Source organism: Bubalus kerabau, chromosome 6 (assembly GCF_029407905.1).
Source record: "Bubalus kerabau isolate K-KA32 ecotype Philippines breed swamp buffalo chromosome 6, PCC_UOA_SB_1v2, whole genome shotgun sequence".
Taxonomy (NCBI): Eukaryota; Metazoa; Chordata; class Mammalia; order Artiodactyla; family Bovidae; genus Bubalus; species Bubalus kerabau.
Window position 1 is genome coordinate 68120979 of NC_073629.1, and position 25244 is coordinate 68146222.

The 25244-nt window shown below is 41.0% G+C and overlaps 1 protein-coding gene and 1 pseudogene across 1 annotated transcript in view; one reads left to right on the top strand and one right to left on the bottom strand.

Moving 5' to 3' along the window:
- ST6GALNAC5 (ST6 N-acetylgalactosaminide alpha-2,6-sialyltransferase 5) overlaps positions 1-25244 on the bottom strand; it is a 221515-nt gene that overhangs the window by 59828 nt on the left and 136443 nt on the right. The gene's annotated exons all lie outside the window — the stretch shown is intronic.
- The window catches only part of LOC129655821 (transcription initiation factor TFIID subunit 9-like), a 66141-nt pseudogene continuing 44577 nt past the window's right edge, over positions 3681-25244 (top strand).

The following is a 25244-nucleotide window of genomic DNA, read 5'->3' on the forward strand; positions in this document are numbered from 1 at the left end:
GACCTGGGATTGAACCTAGGTCCCCTGCATTGGGAACAGAGAGCCTTAGCTACTGGACCACCAGGGAAGTCCCTTTTTAAAAAATACTGATCTGAAATTTTTCATGTTCTGGAATTCTTTGACTCTCCTCTTATCAAGAGGTCCAGTCTAATCCTCCTTGCCCTAACTACGGATTGAGCTTAGTGCTTTGCATGTGTGCTAAGTCACTTCAGACTGTTTGTGACCCTATGGACTGTAACCTGCCAGGCTCCTCTGTCCATGGAATTCTCCAGGCAATAATACTGGAGTGGGTTGCCATGCCCTCTTCCAGGGGATCTTACCAACCCAGGGATCGAACCCTTGTCTCTTATGTCTCCCGTATTGGTAGACAGTTTCTTTACCACTAGCACCATCTGGTAAGCCAAGCTTAGTGCCTTACCTGCAGTGAATGGAATGCCCTAGAATGCTGGTAAGGCATCTGTGGGGCTCTGTGTCTTGGGATACTTGACTCTAGGACCCAGCAGCCATGCTATAAGGAAGCCCAGGCAACAGGAAGAGGCCATTTCTTCGTGTTCTGGCCAATGGGTCCTACTGAGGTCCCAGCCCAAAGCCATCATCACTCTTCAGAGATGACAGGGAGCTTGTAATGATTCCAGCTCCAGACTCTGTAATCATATGAATCATAATAAAGATCTTGATGGAGATCTGCTGATCTGGATCTAGTCAAACCTCACAACTGAGAGATAATAGTAGCAAATGATTCTTGAGTTTTCACACCAAGTTTAGGGTAGTTTTTTTTTTTTTGACTAATGCATTTATTAGGCGATATGGCATAAACACCATTGGTCCCTCTCTCCCAAACAATAGAACTATTAATATAATGAGAAGGAAGTGAAAATACTTATGAACTGCCTCATGAGTGCAACACCACAGCCTCGAATACCTCTTAGAACCACATTCTAGGCACTTTAAAAATACCAATTAAATAGAGAATTCTTTCCAAAGCATACCAGTCATCATTACATGGACCATAAGGTGACTTCACAGTTTGAAAAAACAGAAACAGGCTCAAAAACATATAATACAAATTTGTGGCTATCAAAGGGGAAAAGGAGTTAAATTAGGAGCATGGGATTAAAGGATACACACTACTATATATAAGGTAGATAAACAACAAGGATTTACTGTATAGCACAGGGGGCTATAATCAATATTTTGTAATAACCTATAGTGGAAAATAATCTGAAAAAATATAACTGAATCACTTTGCTGTATACTTGAAACTAACACAATATTGTAAATCAACTATATTTCAATAAGAAAAAAGTGTCCCCACTCCACGGTTCAGAGCTATTGCTAAAACTTTTGCTCAATGTTATGATCACAATTAAAGTTTTCTTTAATTGGATACTTGGTTCAATTCTTTGCATTATTTTGATAGTATAAACACAATCTGAGAGATTTCATGCAGGATATGGTCTGGATCTTTCTGCTAAACTATTGTGCTGGCAATGTGGCCTGGTGTCTGTGGTCTGATTCCAAGGCTGTTTAGTTTTCAGGTCAATTTAAAGTCTAAGACAGGAATGTGCATGAGGCAAATGAAACATGAGACACTCCTCCATTTGTCTATGAACAAAATGGCAATTTTAAATGCGACAAATACATATTTTTAAGTGTGTTCCAGGGCTGCAGATACCTCCAGGGTGGGCTTTTCTAGCAAAGGGAACTAATCTTATCAACAGTGTAGTTGCAACTGGGCAAGAACTTTCGGCAACCCTTCCACTACTATTTTTTATTATTGTTCAGTCACTAAGTCATATCTGACTCTTTGTGACCCTATGGACTGCAGCACACCAGGCTTCACTGTCTTTTACTATCTCCTGTAGTTTGCTCAAATACATGTCCATTGAGTTGGTGATGCCATCCAACCAATCATTCTCTGCCACTCCCTTCTCCTTTTACCTTCAATCTTTCCCAGTATCAGGGTCTTTTCCAATAAGGTGGCTCTTTGCATCAGGTGGTTAGAGTATTGGAGCTTCAGCTTTAGCATTAGTCCTTCCAATGAATATTCAGGTTTGATTTCCTTTAGAATTGACTGGTTTGATCTCCCTGCAGTCCAAGGGGCTCTCAATAATCTTCTCCAGCACCACAATTTGAAAGCATCAGTACTTTGGTGCTCAACCTTCTTTTATAGTCCAACTCTCACATTCATATATGACTACTAGAAAAATCATAGCTTTGACTTTATGGACCTTTGTCTGCAAACTGATGTCTCTTTGAAGTGTCTTTGAAAGTCATGACTGCAGTCATCATCATCTGCAGTGATTTGGGAGTCCAAGAAAATAAAATCTGTCACTGTTTGCACTTTTTCTCCTTCTATTTGCATGAAGTGATAGGACTGGATGTCATGATTTTTGGCATCTAGTTTTTTTGAATATTTAGTTTAAGCCAGCTTATTCACTCTCCTCTTTCACCCTCATCTAGAAGCTCTTTAGTTCCTCTTTGCTTTCTGCCATTAAAGTGGTATCATATGCATGTCTGAGGTTGTTGATATTTCTCCCAGCAATCATGATTCCAGCTGGTGATTCATTCAGCACAGCATTTTGCATGGTGTACTCTGCATATAAGTTAAGCAAGCAGGCTGACAATATTCAGCCTTGTCGTACTCCTTTTCCAATTTTGAACCAGTCCCTTGTTCCATGTCTGGTTCTAACTGTTGCTTCTTTACTGACATACAGGTTTCTCAGGAGACAGGAAATGTGGTCGGGTATTCCCATTTCTAAAAATTTTCCACAGTTTGTTGTGATCCGCACAGTCAAAGGTTTTTGTGTAGTTAATGAAGCAGATGTTTTTCTGGAATTCCCTTACTTTCTCTATGATCCAACTGCTGCTGCTAAGTCACTTCAGTCATGTCCAACTCAGTGCGACCCTGAGACGATGGCAGTCCATCAGGCTCCCCTGTCCCTGGGATTCTTCAGGCAAGAACACTGGAGTGGGTTGCCATTTCCTTCTCCAATGCATGAAAGTGAAAAGTGAAAGTGAAGTCGTTCAGTCGTGTCCGACTCTTAGCAACCCCATGTACTGCAGCCTACCAGACTCCTCTGTCCATGGGATTTTCCAGGCAAGAGTACTGGAGTGGGGTGCCATTGCCTCCTCTGTATGATCCAACAAACATTGGCAATATCTATTGCTTAGATTATTGTGAACAAAGGACTCAGGTGCCACTTTTCCATTAAGTCAGGCTAATTATAAAGTTGGCAGAAGTTCCTCCAGGCCAGGCTTAAGAATTACCATGGAGAAGGAAGATGGTGTTTTAGACAGTGTGGGGAGCTTTCTGAAGAGTTACTAAGACCTGCTTTCAGCTCTCTAACTCCCCTTAGCTGTGAAGATGCAGGCTCTCTTGGTGAGCATTTGTGGGGGCTTGAACATCTTGTGTAGTAAGGACACAGCAACAAAAGCAAAGCTGGCTGGGCTGGACTTCATGGGTACAACACCACAGCCTCAAATGCCTCTTAGAACCACTTTCTAGGCACTCTAAAAATATAAATTAAACACTAGAATTCTCTTCAAAGCACATACACCTGTCATCATTACATGGATCATAAGGAGACGTCACAGTTTAAAAAACAGGAACAGACTCAAAGACATATAAGACAAATTATCAAAGGCATAATAAGGTTAAATTAGGAGTTTGGGATGTGATGAGGACACAGCAGGAAGACAAATCTGCTGGGCTGGTCCGCATTGCACTGGATGGCTTTCTCGTGTGCCAGGGTGCCTGTGCTCCAAGGCACTTCCGTGGTGACAGTGAAGCTCGCTGCCCCTTCTGCCCCACTCAGCAGGCAGGCGAGGACCTCATCCCTGCTCCTGCTCATGTGTGTTCCTCCTTCCCCAGTTTCACACCACTGGGCCATGGGGAACATCTAGTACATCTGCCCATAATGAATTACACTGGGGGAAGATCTAGGTATATTTCCTCCCTCTCCATTATCCAGAGGATTTTTTTTTTTTTTTTTTTTTTACAATGGGACAGTATAAGCAGAGATGGCATTTTTCCTTCCCAGAAGCTCAAGGGAATTTCTATTGTTTCACATCTTCCTGGGGGACTTTAAAGAATCAAAGTGTCCAGGCAGCAGGGCCAAGGGGCTGCCTAGATGCCCCCAAGTCCTTTTGCAGCCCCTTGTCTTGGTTCCCTGAGGAAAAGTCATTTTCATTTGTTATGTGATTTCTTGATTGCCTGCTTGCCTGCTTCATGGGATGGTTTGCCGCCTCTTTCTTCTGGCAGTTCAATGAGAAATAAGACAGTAGACCATAATAATGAACTACTTACAACAATCATGCTATTTATTGAATGCTCACAAATACTCGATATGGATTATTTAGCTCACTTAATCCTCAAAACTTGTAACAGTTACTTCAGCTCTTCCCCATTACAAATCAGAAAACTGGGGCTTTCAAGAGATTAAATTACTTTTCCAAGGATGGCCAGGGAGTGACAAATGCCAGATTTGGACTGAGGCACGACTCCCAGAGCCCAAAAGATAGGACACAATCCTTGGCCTCTCAGGTGTGATTAAGATCAAGTCTTTTGGAGCCAGAGTCCTGGTTGATCTGGCTTCTCCTTGTTGTGTGTTTTGCACATGTACGTGGCTTTTCCTTCAGTTCAGTTCAGTAGAGTTGCTCAGTCATGTCCGACTCTTTGCGACCCCATGAATTGCAGCACGAAAGGCCTCTCTGTCCATCACCAACTCCCGGAGTTCACTCAAACTCATGTCCATCGAGTCGGTGATGCCATCCAGCCATCTCATCCTCTGTCGTCCCCTTCTCCTCCTGGCCCCAGTCCCTCCCAGCATCAGAGTCTTTTCCAATAAGTCAATTCTTCGCATGAGGTGGCCAAAGTACTGGAGTTTCAGCTTTAGCATCAGTCCTTCCAAAGAACACCCAGGACCGATCTCCTTTAGAATGGACTGGTTAGATCTCCTTGCAGTCCAGGGGACTCTCAAGAGTCTTCTCCAACACCACAGTTCAAAAGCATCAATTCTTCGGCACTCAGCTTTCTTCACAGTCCAACTCTCACATCCATACATGACCACAGGAAAAACCATAGCCTTGACTAGACGGACCTTTGTTGGCAAAGTAATGTCTCTGCTTTTCAATATGCTATTTAGGTTGGTCATAACTTTCCTTCCAAGGAGTAAACGTCTTTTAATTTCATGCTTCCATTTCCCATCTGCAAACCCATGCACAGCAGCAGTTCCCTAGAGATTGACCACTTGGGGTTGTTGTGAAGAAAATGAACATTTGTGCCCGGCATGGTGCCTGGTGTGTGACAAGCGCTTGGTGGATGATTGATGCTCTGAAGATTCTGATTTCTAACCATTGTTGGGGGTCTTCACTGTTGATAAGAGGTGTAATTATGATCTACAAAGGAATTGGACCTGGCTGGAGAGAATAGATGAAATCCTGATGGCGAGAGGATGAGGATGCACCAGATTTTTCCAAAGCTTGGCTCTTTCTGGAATTCTCATTCCTCCCTTCTTCTTTCTATATTCCCTGTGCCTTGTTAGAATGTTCTTATTCTTATGCATTAATACATCCTGGAAGAGAGCCCTGTAATTCAGAATCAAAAACCTCTTGATGCTGAGGGGGCATCCCTCTTGAGGTGCTGCATGGATTTCACCAGGGCCGAGGGTTACACTTAGAGGTGAGAGCAGATATCATCAGAATCAAATCTTTGGTTCTCCAGATGAAGAAACTACCTAAGCCTTTGACTGTGGACACATCAAGACTCAGAAATTCTCATCCCATGCCCAGGGTTCTTTCTACTCCCTGACTAACTTCTTACAGTAGGTCTCTGTAACGTGGCTTCCATATTTAGAAGAAGACTCGCTTTCCATATTTAATACCAAATCTCTTTCCCTAATTATTGAGATTTACAAAATCCCAAGTATGGACTTGAAATAATATGCAGTAAACTATGACTCTTCCTTCCACAAAATAAGGATACAAACCAGGGTTACAACATTGTAGGTTAGAAGTTTTCCAGTTTAAAAATACAGAAGAGAAACACAAAAATTAGAATTTTAGCTTCCCTTGAAAACATAGAGGATCTGGGTCACTGGGTATCCCTATTCCCTTGTGATCCCAGACATGCAGAGCTGAGATGGGCAACAGCCCTCCATATAGAGACTGGCATGTGCCTCGTGCCCTTGGCATTCACCAGGCCAGCCTTGTATGGTTATCCTTCCTTCCTGGCTCCTGGAGACGTGTATTTACACCACTTAAAACCATACCAATTGGATAGATGTCAGCTCTGTTCTCCAATTAAAGGAGAATAAGACTCTGTCATTTTAATATCTGTGGAAGCATTCTCTGCTCTACTTCATTGACATTCTGATGTTGAAGGACATAGAAATTGACGTCATGGACTTAAAGAAAGGCAAGGCTCTCACAGTCTGGTGCCCCAGTGTTTACTGCTGGGGGAGGAGCCTAGAGGTACTAGTCTTCACTTTCTTTTTGTCTTTTCCTGGTTATAGAATCTGTAACACACAGCTTGGACTAAGTTTGCTCCCTTCATGCTCACCAACTCAGAAATATTACAAGAAGGCTCAGTCTCTCTATTTTTTGAATGCTGGTACCCAGACTTGTAGCATGTAACGGCCCATGCATGCCATGGCTAACTCTCTTTCCTATTGAATTGTTCATGTCAGTCAGAAATAAGAGGTCTTAATCACAAAGCTTACCACATTGTATTTGAAACAATTACGAGTCTATTACTTTCACTCAATTAAAAAGGAGCCATTTAAGAAGTTGTTGAAGATCCTAATTTCAGTGCAATATCGCCCCCTGCACCCGCCCCTTTTGTGAATGTAGGACAGTTTAAAGGCTTGAGAATGGTGTTATTTTCTTCAATGTGAAACACCCTGGAAAAGAAAATATAATTTGAAACACAGTGCATCCTAGTAAGTTTTTAAAGTAAAAACACTGACATACAAGGAGACCAAAGGCAGTGTGTTTAAATACTGCTATGGGCTTCCCATGGATGGAGGAGCCTGGTAGGCTGCAGTCCATGGGGTCGATAAGAGTCGGACACGACTGAACGACTTCACTTTCTCTTTTCACTTTCATGCATTGGAGAAGGAAATGGCAACCCACTCCAGTGTTCTTGCCTGGAGAATCCCAGGGACAGGGAAGCCTGGTGGGCTGCCGTCTATGGGGTCACATAGAGTCGGACACGACTGAAGTGACTTAGCATAGCAGAGCAGAGCATGGGCTTCCCTCGTAGATAAAGAATCTGCCTGCAATGCGGCGGGCTACAGTGCACGGGATCACAAGAGTCGGACACGACTTGGAGACTAAACCACCACCGCCATGAAAGCAGCTGAGACAGGAAAGTGAAAGTGAAGTCGCTCAGTCATGTCCGACTCTTTGTGACCCTCTGTAGCCTACCAGGCTCCTCCCTCCATGGGATTCTCCAGGCAAGAATACTGGAGTGGTTGCCATTTCCTTCTCCAGGGGATCTTCCCCACCCAGGGATCGAACCCGGGTCTCCCGAATTGCAGGCAGACGCTTTAAGCTCTGAGCCACCAGGGAAGCTCTGGGATAGGAGGCGTGGCCCCAAATCTCAGCTCCTTTTGCGACTAGCAGCAAGTAACCTTGATCAAATCAGCCTTCAGTGTCACCTTCACCACCTTCACTATTTTTTTTTTTTTTTTTTTTGAGAAAAAAAATCTTTGCATGAGCAATCACTATTGTGTACTTAGAGGTAGAAGCATTTTTTCTGCTGAAGCCACTCTGAGAAGTGCTTGACCAAAAGTCAATCTTCCTTCCTCCTGGAAAAAGGAAGAGGGAGAAGGAGAAAAGGGGGGCAGACGGGGAGAGAAAGATGAGGGGGAAGATCCTGCTGGGATCTGGGGCCTGGCTCCACTTAAAGGCTTACGAGCTCCTCCATAATAGACCCGGGAGGTCTCTCCCCTTTTCTACCTTATTTTCTAAGCTCCAACCATCTGCCTGTGAAGCTTTGTCTTGCCTCTGGGGCTTTGCATATGCTGTTTCCTCCATGTGGCAAGTCTTGTCAACCTGACTCACTCCCGCTTGCCCCTGAGGCCTTAGTCATTTCCTCAGGAAAGACTTTGCTGGACCATCACCAAGACTGAAGTAGGCACCCTTCCTCTGTACTCCCTAAGCACCCATGCTCCATCCAACCACTTAGTGCTTCACACACTATCACTTTGCTCACCTGCTGGTCTGTCTCTCTTCCTAGACTGTGAGATTCTTGAGGATACAAAGTTAGGACACAGCACACGGTGAGTTCTTGATAAATAGATTTTGAGTGAACAAGAGAATAAAGGATGTGTCTATGCAGGAGGAAACTGGTAAATAGAAATCTACTGACTCAGGAAATATGGTTTAGGGAAAAAAAAAAAGTATCTTGCCCTGGAGCTCTGGAGTTTAATTCCAGCCTTGTCATTAAGTTATTTACCTCAGGACACTAGGGAGGTCTCTCAAGTTTCTAAACCTTCATTTTCTACCTTGCAAAATTAAATCTACCTTTGCAGATTAAAAAAACTCCACCCTTTCTGACTCATAAATCATTGTGAGGGAAATGTGATAATTTTAACACAGAGATGTGTTTCTCAGAAAATTCCATCCTGGATATTTCCTGGTGGCTGATGTCCAGGTCCCAGAGGACTTCTCTTTATAAGGAGTCAACAGTTTCCTAGAATGCAAGGAAGGAGGCCAGCTGGTCTGGGGGCACAGGGATGGAGTGACACAGTGAGACTGTGTCCCGCTCTTTCCACCAGCTGGGCTAGCAGTGGGCTTGAGCAGCTCTCAGCCAACTCAGTCAAGAACATGTCCCATTTTATGACATCTTCTGAGAAGGCAGTGGTTAAAGTCACCAAATTCATTCCTTGGGTCATTCCAAACCTTTTTCTGGGGAGAAAAATCTGTCTCCCTATATCCTTTATTCATAACTTTGAGAAAAGCTACATGAAATCTGCTATTGCCTTCTGCTAATTGCCTGTAAATCACCCATGGGAGAAGTTGCACATGCCTATTCAGAGGCATGAAGTGAAAGGGCCCCACACTCTCAGAAGTCCCGATGGGGAATCCTGTCATTTGGCTGATGGAATGGTAACAGATATAGAAGCAAGCATGCATAATGGATCATGGGATTTAAAATCCACCTTCCAGATCCGAGCTGCCTGACAAGGTTAAGGCATTATATGGCTGCAGTTGCATCATTTATGAAAGAGAAACTATTCTCCCCTCCCCTTGCATCTCAGAAAGTGGTAAACATTTTATACTGGTTCCTTCTGTAAGAGTAAAATACTTGCTTTTATCAATCAGCCTGGAGTCTAAGTAAGTGGAAGGGATATGGAAATCCAGACCCAAGAATGATGGGCAATGATCCTTTACTTATGACTTTATCCACAATTTGGCTTGACAGTTGATGGGAAATGAAGTGTGATCAATTTCAACCCACTGTACATCATTTCCCATTGATTGACCTGCCAAATTGTTGATTGAATAATTAGTTAAAAGTTCAGTTTGAGTAGCCATTTTGCACGGCTCTCTCCAAGACAAGTCCTATTGGCACTCTAGAAAGGCCAGCCTGCTGCCACGAGCTAAGACATTAGTTGTGTATCCTTTTGCTCAAGGCAGCGAGCCATCACATGGATGTAAATAATCGTGATAGTCTCTAGGGTATGAGTGGCAGCTGGGAGTGGGGCTGTGACCCCAGGTACTTAGAGAAATATCACGGACTGAAGGATGGCTTCTCAGAGAGGAAGGAGGTATATCCAAGTGCAAATGGAAACCCAGAAGAAAACAAGTCCCAGCTTATCTCTGCTTAAAAGACGATGCTTCTCAGTGGTTGATTAAAAGCAAGTGGGTACCATTTAGTGAGAAAATTGCTGGTAAAGGCAATTATATAAAAACAACAAGAACCCCCCACCCCCCACCGCAAAAGTACATACTTTCTTGCCTAGAGGATAGTGACTGATCAAGAAATATTAACTCCTTTCCTCCTTGGCAACTCTAATTACACGAAAGGGGCTGAATGGCTTGAATATATCTATATCTATGTTCATTTTTAAAAATTGAAGTATAGTTGATTTACAATATTGTGTTAGTTTCTGATGTACAGTAGAGTCTCTCTCTCTATGTGTGTATGTGTGTATATATATATATATACACACACACACACATATATATATATTACCTTGTGCTATACAGTAGGAGTTTGTTGTTTACCTGTTTTATATAAAATAGTTTGAATCTGCTAATCCCAAATCCCTCATTTATCCCTCCCCCATTCCTTTCCCCTTTGGTAACCGTAAGTTTGTTTTCCATATCTGTGAGTGTTTCTGTTTCATAAATAAGCTCACTTGTGTCATATTTTAGATCCCACATATCAGTGATATCAAATGGTTTTTATATTTCTTTTTCTGACTTACTTCACTTAGTAGGATAATCTCTAGATCCATCCATGTTGCTGCAAGTGGCGTTAGTTCATTTTTTATAGCTAAATACTATTCATTGGTGTGTATCTCTATCTCTCTACCTACCTACCTACCTATCTATCTATCATCAATTTATCTATCCATCCACCACATCTTTTTTATCCATTCATCTGTTGATGGACATTTAGGTTGCTTCCATGTCTTGGCTATTGTAAATAGTGCTGCTATGAACTCTGTAGGCTTCTCTAGTACCTCAGATGGTAAAGAATCTCCTTGCAACGAAAGAGACCTGGGTTCAATCCCTGGGTCAGGAAGATCCCCTGAAGGGAATGGATACCAACTCCAGTATTTTTGCCTGGAGAGTTCCATAGACAGGGGAGCCTGGCAGGCAAAAGTTCATGGGGTGAACATGACTGAGAGACATGACTGAGAAAATGTTTCAATTCAGTTTCACGAACACTGTGGGTGCATGCATCTTTTCAGATTAGAGTTTTCTCTAGATATATGCCCAGAAGTGGGATTGCTGGATCATATGGCAACTCTGGCAATGGCACCACACTCCAGTACTCTTGCCTGGAAAATCCCATGGACGGAATTGCCTGGTAGGCTCCAGTCCATGGGGTCGCTAAGAGTCGGGCACGACTGAACGACTTCACTTTCACTTTTCACTTTCATGCATTGGAGAAGGAAATGGCAACCCACTCCTGTGTTCTTGCCTGGAGAATCCCAGGGACGGGGGAGCCTGGTGGGCTGCCGTCTATGGGGTCACACAGGGTCGGACACGACTGAAGCGACTTAGCAGCAGTAGCAGCATGGCAACTCTATTTTCAGTTTTTTGAGGAACTTCCATATTATTTTCCATAGTGGCTGAACCAATTTACTTTCTCACCAACAGTGTAGTAGAGTTCTCTTTTCCCCATACCTCTCCAGCATTTGTTATTTTTAGAATATTTTAAATGACTTTTTAATGACAGCCATTCTGACTGGACTGAGGTAGTGTCTCATTGTAGTTTTGGTTTGCATTTCTCTAATACTTGGAGAAGGCACCGGCCACCCACTCCAGTACTCTTGCCTGGAAACTCCCATGGACGGAGGAGCCTGGTGGGCTGCAGTCCATGGGGTCGCAAAGAGTCAGATATGACTGAGCGACTTCACTTTCACTTCTCACTTTCATGCATTGGAGAAGGAGATGGCAACCCACTCCAGTGTTCTTGCCTGGAGAATCCCAGGGATGGAGGAGCCTAGTGGGCTGCCATCTATGGGGTCGCACAGGGTCGGACACGCCTGAAGTGACTTAGCAGCAGCAATGTTGAGCATGTTTTCATGTCCCTTTTGGTCATCTCTCTGTATTCTTTGGAGAAATATGTATTTAGGTTTCCTACTGCATATGGTGATTGAAGCCATGAATTAAAAGACACTTACTCCTTGGAAAGAAAGTTATGACCAACCTAGATAGCATAATGAAAAGCAGAGACATTACGGACCAACAAAGGTCCAACTAGTCAAGGGTATGGTTTTTCCAGTGGTCATGTATAGATGTGAGAGTTGGACTGCGAATAAAACTGAGTGCCGAAGAATTGATGCTTTTGAACTGTGGTGTTGGAGAAGACTCTTGAGAGTCCCTTGGACTGCAAGGAGATCCAATCAGTCCATTCTAAAGGAGATCAGTCCTGGGTGTTCATTGGAAGGACTGATGCTAAAGCTGAAATTCCAATACTTTGGCCACCTCATGAGAATAGTTGACTCATTGGAAAAGACTGATGCTGGGAGGGATTGGGGGCCGGAGGAGAAGGGGACAACAGAGGATGAGATGGCTGGATGGCATCACTGACTCGATGGACATGAGTTTGAGTAAACTCCGGGAGTTGGTGATGGACAGGGAGGCCTGGCGTGCTGTGATTCATGGGGTCACAAAGAATCGGATACAATTGAGCAACTGAACTGAACTGAACCCATATTTCAATTGGGTTGTTTGCTTTCTTGTTGTTGTGTTGGATTAACTGCTTATATATTTTGAAAATTAAGCCCTTATCAGTCATATCATTTGGAAATGTTTTCTCCCAGTCCATAGGTTGTCTTGGTTTTGCTGATGGTTTTCTTTGCTGTGCAAAAGCTTATAAATTTGATTAGGTCGTTTGTTTATTTGTGCTTTTATTTATATTGCCTTGGGAGACTGAACTCATTGAAGAGTTCATTGGTAGTTCAATGAGTTCAATAAGAATACATTGGTATGATTTATGTCAGAGAATGTTCTGCTTATGTTATCTTCTAGGAGTTCTATGGTGTCATGTCCTATATTTAAGTCTTTAAGCCAATTTGAGTTTGTTTTTTGTGTAGTGTGAGGATGTGTTTTATTTTCAGTGATCTACATGTGGCTGTCCAGTTTTTCCAACACCATTTGTTGATGAGACTGTTTTTTCACCATTTTATACTCTTGCCTCCTTTATCAAAGATTAAATTGACTGTAGGTGTGTGGATTTATTTCTGGACTTTCTGTTCTGTTCCATTGATCCTGATGTCTGTTTCTGTGCCAGTACCACACTGTTTTGATTATTGTAACTTTCTAAGTATTGTCTGAAGTCTGGGAGGGCTTTGTTCTTTTTCTTTACAATTGCTTTGGCAATTCTGGGTCTCCTATGGTTCTATATAATTTTAGGATTATTTGTTCTAGTGCTTTGAAAAATGTCCTGGGTAATTTGATAGAGATTACATTAAATTTGTAGATCTGAATGGCTTTAATATATTCATTGTCCAGGTGCTTTAGTACAAAGTTAGACACCCAATCTCAGAGGAGGATCTAGAAATGGAGCCTGACTACCTATTGAGACACAGACTATGATGTGGGATTCTTGAAGGTCTAGAACTGGGTTTGAAACCTCCATCAAAGAGTACATAGGAGGTGGGTGACCAGCTGGGTAGTTCTATTGTTCACAGTGTACCTACATGATTGAGGCGTGTACATGCTGCTCCCTCCACCCAGGATGCCCTTCACAGCAGCCTGGACCACTACAAATCTATTGAGACACAAAGAGAAACTTCCTTAAAGTACTGTCTTGGAATCGACTTCTCCACCCCTAAGAGGTTTTAAGGGCCTCAGAGGTACCATAAGCAACTCTCTCACATATCTATGGAACTACTTCATGAAGCTGGTGTTGGTTTTCTTGTCTGTCTCCACCACTCACCTGTGAGAGATGTAGGGATGGGGATGATTTTTTTTATTTCTATAACCTCTTCCACCTTATCCCTTTCTGTCTCCCCTCGAGTATAGCTGGTTCATCAAAAACACTTGATAAGTGTTCATGAGTGAATAAATAATATTAAGATGAATTAGAAAACTCTCCTAATTTACCCATAATATTCTGGAACTTCAGCTAAAAGCATGTAGGCCACAGTATTATAAAAGCCTTTCTACTGGCTCACAATGAAGAAGGGCTCACCTACTGATAGGCAGTCTATTCAATTCAATCAGGACCTGTCCTTCTAGCCTCCCTCTTAATACAGAAGCTTTCCATAACACAGAAAAACCTATCAAGACTTTGCATCTGAAATTTAAATACTTTTTTTCACATTTTGTATCCCTTTTCTACTGTTCTTGGTTTTAACTCCCATTCAGAAGCAAGACCTTCCCCCAGTCCATGTTGAGTGAAGCCCAAGAGCTTTTTACTTTACAGTGACGGCTGGTCACTGGGGTTCTTCAAAGTTTCTGTTTCTATAGGTTTGGACATTAATTAACTAAGTATGGTCTGGGTCACAAATAGATGATCTAAGTCCTAAACATGACTTCTGCAGTGGAGTCATTCATTCCCTTCTCAATGACTCTTATACCTCTCTACTACCTTGGGATGCAATTCTCTCCATTCAGTCTCCAAAAACTTCAGGTTACTTTGAACAGGGCAGTTGGTAGTTAAAAGTCTCGGGTGCCAGACCCACCAGATCTTGGGTAGAATCCAGCCTTACTGCTTGCCAGCTATGGATCTTCAGACAAATTACTTAGCTTCTTTGTGCCTGTCTTTTCTCATCTATAAAATGGTGATAATGTATATATAGCATTTGGAACAATATCTTGTATATAATAAGCTGTCTTTATATACACAGTTAATATGTTATTATCATCCCTGTATTATACAATAAAAATACAATCTAAAGATATTGTACACAAAATAATTATATTGTATTATATACAACATACACAAAATATAAAAATAAAAGTCTTAAAATATACATAAAATGAAAGTAAATATTATTATTACATAAATAAAAACAAAACAGGTTTGAGATACAGTTGTATAAACTGCAAGTGACGGAGTGCTCTCAGGGACAATATCATGCTTTGGGATATTTGGGATGTTTGTTAAAAAGATAAAAATAACCAGGCTACAGGGCTACATACCCACAGAATATCTCTAATGGTTTTTCTGTCCTCCTGACAGTGAAACTGTGTTACTCCAGGGGTTAACACAGTATAGCCACCACTGCTAACACTTTTGTGCCCCTAAGTCTTGACTTGTGTTTGAATGTGTGGGTGAACTTGTACAGGCCAGAGATACCAAGACATACATCAGTAAAATACAAATGTTTCTCAAGTCTGTGTGTGGGTCAAGTTTTCCCACTGTAAAAGCTTCATTGCTCTCATCATTGTTGTCCTATTGAGCGCCACCCATAAATTTCTTATTAGAGTATAGTTGATTTACAATGTGGTTTCATAAGTTACTGCTCCAGTCATGACTGACCTTGGAAATAAGCCGACACTTATTCCCTGCAAGGAATCACCTACCAGCCTGAGAGTTCTGGGGCATTCTGTCCTCAGCTTTAAAGAGTCCAATAGCAGTAGCCTCAGACTTCAAGGACAATGATCAGAGGTTCTTATCTGAACTGAAACATCAGGGGATAAAGAAATTTCTGCCTCTGGAGGGCCATGAGGATTTCTTTGGGAAGATAGAGACAGCTCAATATTCCTTTCAAACATCATTTTTAGGAGAACTGATGAATTGACTCAATCTGTCCCCAGGTTGCAGTTGCTTTTAGAAATAGTCTAAGAATGTCCATTTCCAAACTAGTGAGAGCATGATCTCTGACATATTTAAGGAGAGGAGCGGCCAGGTGTTCAGGCCTGATACCTAGGTATTCTGGAACCACAGGTTCAAGTGACTGTCACACACTAAGAACCCAGATTTCTAGGGTGGAGACCGTGGGCTACCCATTTAGATGGATGGTGTTTCAGGCTGAGGGAGAGTGCTCCAAGGAAGGAGGGAAATACCTTCCAGAGCAGAGCTGCCAAGAACACTTGCTGGAGGTGTTAACTCCAATGGTTTCAATTGTATCTGGCAAGGTTATTATCTTGCATCATAGACCATCCTTGCAATCACTGAATAAATACTTATCAGCACCGACTGTGTGTCAGGCCTCATGCTTGTACCTGGAGAAGTCAGATTCACTGATGCTCTGTGTCTTTAGTTCTGTCACTTCATGGCTGGTCACTGGGACTCTGTTTCAAAGACTCTCAAAGCAAACTTTTTAATGTTCTCAGTGTGGCTGTTGTCACGAGGCTGACAAGTCCTTCAATTCCATTTTTCTAGCTCCAGTCAATGAATTGGAAAGAATGGCAAATGGAAACAAGGTCACTCTATTAAAAATTTTTTAGTATTTTCCATAAAAAGAGGAAATTGGCAATTTGTCCTAAGAAAATACTCTAAGACTAGTAAGAAACTTGAAGACACCTCAGTTTTCACAGTGATAGAATTATGATTTCCTGAGGGGGGAGAAAGATCACCTATAACAAAGTAGGAAGTGAGACATAAGTAAGGAGAAAAATACAGCCCCAGAATGAAATAAATCCAGGCAGACAGATCAGCTTCCTGTCACATGGGGGAGGACAGGAAGGTGGTATTTTTCCACAGTGCATCACAGCTAATGTTGCTCGTATAACCTGGCTGAAAAGTCTGCATTTCAACCTTATTTGTTTCCCATTTGGATCCCCCACCTTCTCCCAATTTCTTTATCTCTCTGCTCTAACTGGCACCAAAGCCTTGCAATCCTCCAGCAGCTACCTAGAGGTAGAGTCTGACCCCTTTCTGGTGTCTCAGGTTTATGGGGAAATTGGATTGTTTCAGAAAATGCAGGTTGCATGATTCTGGTATCCAGATCCCCTCTCTCTTCTTACCTCATAAAACTCCTGTTTCCATCCATCAAAGTCAACTCTCAACCCAAACTCCCACTGGGTGCAGCTGCTACTTTCAGCTAAGTCCAAACTGGAAAACACCAGATTGAATACATTTACATTTTGATAGTAGGTTCTTCCAGAAAGTCTGGTGGAAAACTACCCAGGAGATATTTGGGGGTTTGTCTTTCTAAAAACCCTACTGTTTGAAGTACTGGTTTTGTTGTTGTTGGAGAAAGACTAATTTGGGAAAACTCCAAGTTACAGAAAAATTGCTCCAATAGTAGGTAATAGCCCAGATAGGAATACCTGACTGGCTATGAATAAACAGCAAATTTAGTTTCATAAATGTCTTTATCTCAACTTGAACTGGTGCTCGGATGGTTCACAAAGTCCATACCCTGCAGCTTAATTTCTGACCCTGAGAGCCAAGCCTAAATCACTTCTTTGCAGTGATGAAATTGTACATTGTAACAGCATTTATTACAAACACTGCTTTAGCTAATATTTTAGTCAAGTGCCTACTACAGGTACTGTGCTAAGAGAGCTACATGTACTCTCTTAATTGTTCCAAGTTTCATGAAACTATTAAGATAGTGTTATTATCCCATTTTATGGACAGATAAGTTGAGACTCAGGTTAATCATTTGCTTAAGGTTAATACAAATTAGGACACATCTGTCTGACTCTAAAGTGCAGGCTTTGAACCCTCCCACATGCAATCTCCTCATAGCCCCCCACTTCGATGTCTGATTACACCAGACACAAAGCTCAGCTGCTTAGTCAAAGTAAGCTCTTGTGCCTGCAGTGAGTTTCTATTTTGGCCAAGTTCTTGGTGTGGTGTGTCCGAGGTCCTCTGAGCCGCTGGCGGGGCATTAAGCTGATCTCATCTTCCGGTGCTAACAGATACTGTTAGTTTATAAAAACCAACCTCTCCAACAAAATTGTGCTACTTAAAAAAAAACCAAAAAACAGGATTTCACTCTCCTCCCACAGGACTAAATACACACAAAGTTAAAAAAAAAAAAAAAGAAAGAAATGTGCAAAGAAAGGGCCTGTCCTAGATATCCATCACTATTCACCCGTAGGTGATTCTTCAGTGTCCTTTGTGTGATAAAGACCAGCTGCCTTACCTCAGGCAGCCATGGGCCAAAAGTTCTAGCCAGGAAGCCTTGCAGAGACCACAAAGGAGGGGAGAAGCAAAGCCATCTCTCAGACAAAGATTATAAGTTTGAAGTCAATTCTCATGTCCTTGCAGAACTTTACATCTGCCTTCTGGCATTCAAATATCTGGAACTTCTAATTAAACCAACTATTTCTTATATTCAGCTATTCATAAAGGCATGAAGGAGTGGAGAATGAGAGAATGAAGAATATTCTCCAGGCTTTTTAATTTTTAAAAACTTCCTGGATATATGTGAGGGATCCAAACACATTTATTCTCATTCCCCAAACTTTTTCATCACTAGTAGGATGTAAGTCCTAAAACCATGGGGACTTGGACTGTGTTGCTGATGGTTTGGTTCCTGAGGCCTATAAGAGTTCCGGGTCCAAGTAGATACACAATAAGTATTTATTAAATTAGTGAATAAGCACACACCTGGAAAGCATTTGAACAGCTGGGGCACAGAGCTCTGAGGGCTGTATGCAAACTCAGAGACCATTATGTTTCACTCTGATTCGTGATGGCAGGAGAAAGATCTCAGGTAACCCAAAGTTAACTGGAAAATTGAATTAAGCACCTGGGCTGTGGTGAGATGAGCCCGGCCTCAGCTCCTTTTCTGCTTCTCAATCTCCACATCCTTCGGTGGGCCCTCCATGTTGACTTAGCGCTTGGCCAGATGACTTGCTTTGGACAATGGGACAAGCCCATGAAATGCAAGCCAAGACTTGATAGGTGCTTGTGCTTTGGGGCTTCTCCTCTTGCTTCTCCTGGAACCCTGTAGCCGTGAAAGCAAGCCCACTGGGCAATGAGAGATTCTAGGCCCAGTCACTTCACTGCCTCACCCAAGAGCTGAACAAACACCTGCCATACAACTGAGGCCAAGTGGGAGCTGCCGGCACCCAGCTGACCTGCCAAGTGACACAAAAGTGTGAGCTAGATTAACAGAGAACAGGTAGGTCTATCTCAGTCCAGAACAGCCACCCATTTTTGGTGAGCTGAGTAAAGGAATGCTGCTTTGAGCCATTCATTTTGGGGGTGGCTTGTTTAGCAACAATGTGTAACTGTTAAATAGGTGTTTCCCAAATTATCTGATCATAGAACCACTGGAGTACTGGTTAAAAACTATATATTCTTACAGTATGACCATTTCTCAAAAAATTAAGCATAGAATTGCCATATGATCCAGCAATTCCACATCTAAATATATGCTTAAAAATTCAAAGTAGAGACTCCAATAGATATTTGCAGCCCAGTATCAATAGAAGCATTCTTAATAGCCAAAAGAACTTAAACATCCATTGGTGGATGAATGGATAAACAAAGTGTGTTATATATGTGCCATGGACTATGCTCAGCCTTGAAAAGGAATGAAATTCTGATACATATTACAAATCAAAGAGCCTTGAAAACATGCTAAGTAAACAATCCATATACAAAAGGAAAAATACTATAAGATTATCCGATTTCACTTATATGAGTTAAACAGAATAGTCAAATTCTTTTTTTTTTTTTTTTGCATTTGAATTTTATTTTATTTTTAAACTTTACATAACTGTATTAGTTTTGCCAAATATCAAAATGAATCCACCACAGGTATACATGTATTCCCCATCCCGAACCCCCCTCCCTCCTCCCTCCCTATTCCATCCCTCTGGGTCGTCCCAGTGCACCAGCCCCAAGCATCCAGTATCGTGCATCGAACCTGGACTGGCAACTCGTTTCATACATGAGATTTTACATGTTTCAATGCCATTCTCCCAAATCTTCCCACCCTCTCCCTCTCTCACAGAGTCCATAAGACTGTTCTATACATCAGTGTCTCTTTTGCTGTCTCGTACACAGGGTTATCGTTACCATCTTTCTAAATTCCATATATATGCGTTAGTATACTGTATTGGTGTTTTTCTTTCTGGCTTACTTCACTCTGTATAATAGGCTCCAGTTTCATCCACCTCATTAGAACTGATTCAAATGTATTCTTTTTAATGGCTGAATAATACTCCATTGTGTATATGTACCACAGCTTTCTTAGCCATTCATCTGCTGATGGGCATCTAGGTTGCTTCCATGTCCTGGCTATTATAAACAGTGCTGCGATGAACATTGGGGTACACGTGTCTCTTTCCCTTCTGGTTTCCTCAGTGTGTATGCCCAGCAGTGGGATTGCTGGATCATAAGGCAGGTCTATTTCCAGTTTTTTAAGGAATCTCCACACTGTTCTCCATAGTGGCTGTACTAGTTTGCATTCCCACCAACAGTGTAAGAGGGTTCCCTTTTCTCCACACCCTCTCCAGCATTTATTACTTGTAGACTTTTGGATCGCAGCCATTCTGACTGGTGTGAAATGGTACCTCATAGTGGTTTTGATTTGCATTTCTCTGATAATGAGTGATGTTGAGCATCTTTTCATGTGTTTGTTAGCCATCTGTATGTCTTCTTTGGAGAAATGTCTATTTAGTTCTTTGGCCCATTTTTTGATTGGGTCATTTATTTTTCTGGAGTTGAGCTGTAGGAGTTGCTTGTATATTCTCGAGATTAGTTGTTTGTCAGTTGCTTCGTTTGCTATTATCTTCTCCCATTCTGAAGGCTGTCTTTTCACCTTGCTAATAGTTTCCTTTGATGTGCAGAAGCTTTTAAGGTTAATTAGGTCCCATTTGTTTATTTTTGCTTTTATTTCCAATATTCTGGGAGGTGGGTCATAGAGGATCCTGCTGTGATGTATGTCAGAGAGTGTTTTGCCTATGTTCTCCTCTAGGAGTTTTATAGTTTCTGGTCTTACGTTTAGATCTTTAATCCATTTTGAGTTTATTTTTGTGTATGGTGTTAGAAAGTGATCTAGTTTCATTCTTTTACAAGTGGTTGACCAGATTTCCCAGCACCACTTGTTAAAGAGATTGTCTTTAATCCATTGTATATTCTTGCCTCCTTTGTCAAAGATAAAGTGTCCACATGTGCATGGATTTATCTCTGGGCTTTCTATTTTGTTCCATTGATCTATATTTCTGTCTTTATGCCAGTACCATACTGTCTTGATGACTGTGGCTTTGTAGTAGAGCCTGAAGTCAGGTAGGTTGATTCCTCCAGTTCCATTCTTCTTTCTCAAGATCGCTTTGGCTATTCGAGGTTTTTTGTTTTTCCATACAAATTGTGAAATTATTTGTTCTAGCTCTGTGAAGAATGCTGTTGGTAGCTTGATAGGGATTGCATTGAATCTATAGATTGCTTTGGGTAGTATACTCATTTTCACTATATTGATTCTTCCAATCCATGAGCATGGTATATTTCTCCATCTGTTAGTGTCCTCTTTGATTTCTTTCACCAGTGTTTTATAGTTTTCTATATATAGGTCTTTAGTTTCTTTAGGTAGATATATTCCTAAGTATTTTATTCTTTCCGTTGCAATGGTGAATGGAATTGTTTCCTTAATTTCTCTTTCTGTTTTCTCATTATTAGTGTATAGGAATGCAAGGGATTTCTGTGTGTTGATTTTATATCCTGCAACTTTACTATAGTCATTGATTAGTTCTAGTAATTTTCTGGTGGAGTCTTTAGGGTTTTCTATGTAGAGGATCATGTCATCTGCAAACAGTGAGAGCTTTACTTCTTCTTTTCCAATTTGGATTCCTTTTATTTCATTTTCTGCTCTGATTGGTGTGGCCAAAACTTCCAAAACTATGTTGAATAGTAATGGTGAAAGTGGGCACCCTTGTCTTGTTCCTGACTTTAGAGGAAATGCTTTCAATTTTTCACCATTGAGGATAATGTTTGCTGTGGGTTTGTCATATAGAGCTTTGATTATGTTGAGGTATGTTCCTTCTATTCCTGCTTTCTGGAGAGTTTTGATCATAAATGGATGTTGAATTTTGTCAAAGGCTTTCTCTGCATCTATTGAGATAATCATATGGTTTTTATTTTTCAATTTGTTAATGTGGTGTATTACATTGATTGATTTGCGGATATTGAAGAATCCTTGCCTCCCTGGGATAAAGCCCACTTGGTCATGGTGTATGATCTTTTTAATGTGTTGTTGGATTCTGATTGCTAGAATTTTGTTAAGGATTTTTGCATCTATGTTCATCAGTGATATTGGCCTGTAGTTTTCTTTTTTTGTAGGATCTTTGTCAGGCTTTGGTATTAGGGTGATGGTGGCCTCATAGAATGAGTTTGGAAGTTTACCATCCTCTGCAATTTTCTGGAAGAGTTTGAGCAGGATAGGTGTTAGCTCTTCTCTAAATTTTTGGTAGAATTCAGCTGTGAAGCCGTCTGGACCTGGGCTTTTGTTTGCTGGAAGATTTTTGATTACAGTTTCAATTTCCGTGCTTGTGATGGGTCTGTTAAGATTTTCTATTTCTTCCTGGTCGAGTTTTGGAAAGTTGTACTTTTCTAAGAATTTGTCCATTTCTTCCACGTTGTCCATTTTATTGGCATATAATTGTTGATGGTAGTCTCTTATGATCCTTTGTATTTCTGTGTTGTCTGTTGTGATCTCTCCATTTTCATTTCTAATTTTATTGATTTGATTTTTCTCCCTTTGTTTCTTGATGAGTCTGGCTAATGGTTTGTCAATTTTATTTATCCTTTCAAAGAACCAGCTTTTGGCTTTGTTGATTTTTGCTATGGTCTCTTTTGTTTCTTTTGCATTTATTTCTGCTCTAATTTTTAAGATTTCTTTTCTTCTACTAACCCTGGGGTTCTTCATTTCTTCCTTTTCTAGTTGCTTTAGGTGTAGAGTTAGGTTATTTATTTGAGAATAATCAAATTCTTAGAGACAAAAAGTAGAATGGTGATTCCAAGGGTTGGGGGGAAGACAGAATGAGGAATTCTTGTTTAATGGGTACAGAGTTTTAACTTGGGATGATGGTAAAGTTCTGGACATGGACAGTCATGCTGGTTACACAACAATGTGAATATACTTAATGCCACTGAATTGTACAGTAAGAAGTGGTTAAAATGATAAATTGTATATTACATAGGTTTTACCATAATAAAAAAAAGAACCCAACGCTACACGTTCCTGAACCCCACCTCACACCCACTAAGTCACCATCTCTAGGGCAAGGTAGGTTTGTACTAGATCATCCCATCTCCCAAATTGTTTTAGCTCAAAAGAACATACATATGCACCAGACCAGAAATAAAGTAAGTCTGCTTCTTCTTATAAACTAGGGCAATATCTGGAAAAGTCACAAGACATTGACTTTGTTTGAAGGATTAAGTTCAGGCTGTAAATGCTTCATGATGGAAAAGTACCGGATTTCAGATAAAACACTCTACAAGGGAAATCCCTTACTATCTTAGAGTCCAAAGCTGGCAAAGCCACTTGCTTTCCATTTATTTAGGCATCAAAGGGAAACGCCACACTGAATCCAAAAGGTAATTCTAACCTTTTCATTCTCCTACAATATTGAAACAAAAATAAACTGAATCACTGCCTGAAAAGGGCCAGCTGTGCGAGTTTACTTCCCTTTCATAGATTTGAGTAATAATGAGAAAATGTTGCATGTAAATGATTCTAAAATAATTTCCATTACAGGAATGTAAACACTGCTTCTCTTCTGTAAGAGGCTGACTGTTATTTACGCAAGATAGAACTTTCAAATAGTATCCTCGGGTAGGTAATTCACACGGTAGAAACTATTCCATATTCTGCAGTGTATAATTACAAAAACAGTCTTTCTTATCTTCAAACATTTCACACATATTAGTCACAGAACTTTTAGTGCCTCTGGATTTTTGATGGATTACTCAATGATGGCTCAAAGTTTCTGGGGAGTTTTAAAACTCTAAACTCGGAAAAAATTTAAATTCTATTAATGAGAAAAATATCCCAATATGCAAATAGCACATAAAGGAAACTGGAACTTCTTTTCCAGTAAATAATGTCTTGAATTCTGCTCAGCACAAAACATAATCCATCTTGTCAATAGTCCCTACAGATCATCATTGAATCTGAAATCAGAATACAGTTTGTTGCCCTAAACATTTTTTTCCTTTAATATGTCATTTATAGAGTGCTTCTATGCCAGACACAACACAAAATCATTAGTTTCAAATGTAGGCTTCTTTTTAAAGAGATCATCTAATTTTATTTATTTAATACAAAATGAAAGAAAGTTTGAATTTCTACATATACCCACTATGGTATTCAATGAGTGGTAGTTTAGTTGCCTGGATCTTGTTTAATTGGTTATTGTTTAGTCACTAAGTTGTGTCCGACCCTTCTGCGACTGCATGGACTGTAGCCCGCCAGGCCCTTTTGTCCATGGGATTCTCCAGTCAAGAATACTGGAGTGCGTTGCCCTTGCCTTCTCCAGGGGGTCTTCCCAACCAGGGATTGAACCTGTGTCTCCTGCATTGGCAGGCAGATTCTTTACCACTGAGCCATCAGAGAAGCCCAACCTGTCTAAGAGGGACAAACTAATGAAAGTCCTAGAAAAGCTTCAGTCCACATAGCAGAGTCTTCCATGTTATAGCACTGCTTAGTTGGAAGCTTTCTATAAATTTTTAGCTAATTTTCAGCCCAAGCTAGCCTAATCTGCTGCTGCCATGCGTCGTGTTTCATGCAGACCTACTACCCTTGAGCCCCTCACAACCTTGTCATGTTCCTTCATTGTTCATAACTGTCTCCTTGCCAAGAAGTCTACTTTTTTTTGAAACTAGGAGTTCTTGTCTCCATGAAACCATACAAATTCTGTGTATCTCCTACATGTAAGAACCAATCCTTTATCACTCAGTTTTACTTCTTAAATTTCTACTCACTTATACGCATTATTTATTTCTTTTTGTTTCAAAGTCATCTATTGTGAAACAAACCAAAAAAAAAAAAAAAAAAAGATTTGTTTTGTAATTTGCACTTCCCAGGACTTCACAGTCCGCCTCCGCTTTACCCAGCACATTCAACGTTTGGATATGCCAGCCCATCAGCCGTCTTCTCTGGGGCCTCACGTGACACTGCTGAAACTGACCCTTCCGGGAACCCTTCTTGTTAAAAATGAACACATCCTGGTACAAATCCTGGAAGATTACTCTTATGCATTAAAGTGCCATTTTCTCCCCTGTCATCTGTGCTGCTTTCACCTGCTCAAATCTGTAATATGATTTCTACCTCACACCTCTGCAGGCTCTTTTCTCACTTGGAATTCTATGGAGACTCTAATACTGGAAAAAAGGAAAAGACAGAATGTGCTTGCTGCTTATATTTTCCAGAGCAACTCCCTGGCAATGCAATCCTTGTTTCAAACTCTCCATGCTGAGGAAAGTTCCATAGTCCTTCCATAAATTTAAGCCTAGGGCCTCAGCTCTGCAAATACACATTACTGTGATAATTCCCAACATATGTGAAAAATGGTTAAAAACTCATTTCAAACCTGAAACAATACCCCTTCATGTATGTGCAAACCACCAAACCTGGCTTTTCCTTTTGTTTAACCTGCACATTGTTGCAGCCATGGGCAGAGTAGAATTTCAACAAAATACG